Source organism: Lycium barbarum, chromosome 2 (genome assembly GCF_019175385.1).
Source record: "Lycium barbarum isolate Lr01 chromosome 2, ASM1917538v2, whole genome shotgun sequence".
Taxonomy (NCBI): domain Eukaryota; kingdom Viridiplantae; phylum Streptophyta; class Magnoliopsida; order Solanales; family Solanaceae; genus Lycium; species Lycium barbarum.
Window position 1 is genome coordinate 120,610,407 of NC_083338.1, and position 2,896 is coordinate 120,613,302.

A 2,896-nucleotide genomic window follows, 5' to 3' on the forward strand; every position below is an offset into this window, starting at 1 on the left:
TTCAAATCTAAAACCCCAGAGTATATCTTTCCACGGATCGAAGGAAAAAAGACAGTTCGATCGAATATTTTTTTTTTAGATTCTTTTATCTGTTAGAAAAAGAGATAATCCACTATTTTTCCTTTTAGAAAATATAAAATTCAATAAAAATAAATAAATAGGAGACTGGAAATGATGTGAGGTGGATCCAGAAAAGGGGTGGTTCTAGTTATAATCCCGAAACGATTCGTGTATATATTTCACAGAAACGTGAAATCAAAGTAGGCGATAAAGTAGCTGGAAGACACGGAAATAAAGGTATAACCGGATCTTATTTGTGCAGTGCCGGGACACATATTCTCTTCGGAACGATTCCAATTATTTTTTGAATTGTATTCTTTTTATTCAAGAAGTTTGACCCCCCTCTAATTTTTTTGTTTTCTTTATTTGATTTGCATTTTCTTTGGGGGACTTAGATTCAAATTTAATGTGTCTCACAACCGAGAAAAATTAGGGGGGTCATTTTGGTTTTGGGTCTGCGACGAATAGGTTCAAGAGATGAGAGAATTAAGGATACCCACCAGAAAGACTAATCCAATCCATAAGGATGTACCAGAAAATACAACATTTTTGTTACTCGACCAGCCATCAGGAGAAGCAAGAGAGGACATCAATTCAAATCCTGGATTTTCGAATTGAGAGAGATATTGAGAGAGATCAAGAATTCTCACCATTTCTTAGATTCATGGACCCAATTCAATTCAGTGGGATCCTTCATTCACATTTTTTTCCACCAAGAACGTTTTCTAAAACTCTTTAATTCCTGTTTCAAAAATAGATAATTTTGTATCCAACTGTATAAAGGCGGGCGCAGATCTATGAATAGGAGACATTGTACTAGTATCTACAGGCCCTAAATTATCAACAGGCTCTCCGAGCACGTTAAAAATTCGTCCCAGAGTCGCTCCCCCGACCGGAACACTTATAGGAGCTCCTGTGTCAATCACTTCCATTCCTCTCGTTAGACCCTCTGTAGCACTCATAGCTACAGCCCTAACTCGATTATTTCCTAATAATTGTTGTACCTCACAAGCCACATTAATTGGTTGATCAACACTATCTCGACCTTGAACTACCAGAGCGTTATAAATATTCGGCATCTTGCCCGGGGGAAAGGCTACATCTAGTACCGGACCGATGATTTGGACGACACGCCCCAGGTTTTTTTTTTCAAGCGTGGAAACCCCAGAACCAGAAGTAGTAGGATTGATTCTCATAATAATAAAATAAATAAATATGTCGAAATGTTTTTTCAAAAATTATCGAATTCAAAAAAAATGTCCGCTAGCACGTCGATCGGTTAATTCAATAAAATGGGAATTAGCACTCGATTTTGTTGGCACCATGCAATTGAACTTGAACCAATTCAATTGTTTACTTATTCAATGAGACTGAGTGAATTTGCAAGCTCACCCAACCTATTTTCATTTAAAAATCTCAAGTGGATGAATCAGAATCTTGAGAAAGTCTTTCATTTGTCTATCATTATAGACAATCCCATCCGTATTATCTATTCTGACACTAGCCGCACTTAAAAGCCGAATACTCTACCGTTGAGTTAGCAACCCGAAGAAAATATCGAAAAAATTGTGTAGATCCAATCCGAAGAAAAAGAAATAAAGAGATTAGACAAGACAACCAAAAACCATTGAAAGAAGAAATCTAAAAAAATACACTCACACTTTCTAATTAATTTAAAACATAAAATAAAACTAAATAGATCCACTTCATTTATTCCTCTGGCATTACGACCTTTACCACAACGACGCTGTCCATAGATCAAATTATCTCAAATTTGGCAAAATAGGAGGGTAGGTAAAAATCTCAATTTCAATTGAAAGAATAAGTTAAATGAAAAGTTTTTGAGAATCATGTGTATCTGAAAGTTTGTAATAGTATGTAATCTTGAGCATTTATTTATAAAAGGAATATGGAGTATGTGATTTATTAATGTAGCGCCTTAGGATATTTCAATAAGTTTGTAATAGTATGTAATCTTGAGCATTTATTTATAAAAGGAATATGGAGTATGTGATTTATTAATGTAGCGCCTTAGGATATTTCAATACCTTATTTATGAATTATGATTTGCCCATTTGGTAAGATTGTATAAAATTTGGGGAAGTTTTGATGGTTTTAACAAATTGTGGGATTTTCAAGTTTATGTGAAAAAAAATACAACTTAAAAATCCAAATTACATGTTCAAACAAAATTTCAACTTCAAACCAACCTAATTCCAAATCACTAATTCCAAATCATGATTTGAAATCATATCCAAACAACGCTAAGAAACATTTCAAGCTATAGTTTAGATCAGAAAACAAGTCGGGACATTTGCACTTTTGCCTGTCCCAATTTTGTGCTAGTCTTTAATTTTTGGTACAAAGACATAAATGGGCATCTAGGTGAAACTATTCACATTGAATGACCCAAGAAACTTAAAAAAAAAAAAAAAATTAGCCTTTCCAAAATAATTTCATTTTGTAGCCTTTTTTCAATTGATTCCCATATACGTATAGAAACTTCACCATTGTTGTATAAAATATCTGAATATGTATCACTATTGTATATGTACAAAACATGTATCATACGTATAGATACTATATCACTATTGTATAGAATATCTGAATGTGTGTCACTATTGTATATGTATAGAAAATGTATTATACTTATAGATACTTTATCATTATTGTATAGAATATCTGAGTATGTATCACTATTGTATATGTATAGAAAAATGTATCCTTGTAGTATAATTTGTGTATAATAAATGTAAACTAAATGTATAATCAATATATAATTGCCACGACCCAAATATCTACCCAAATCCCACCTGGTAGGCGAACCCTTTCCTTA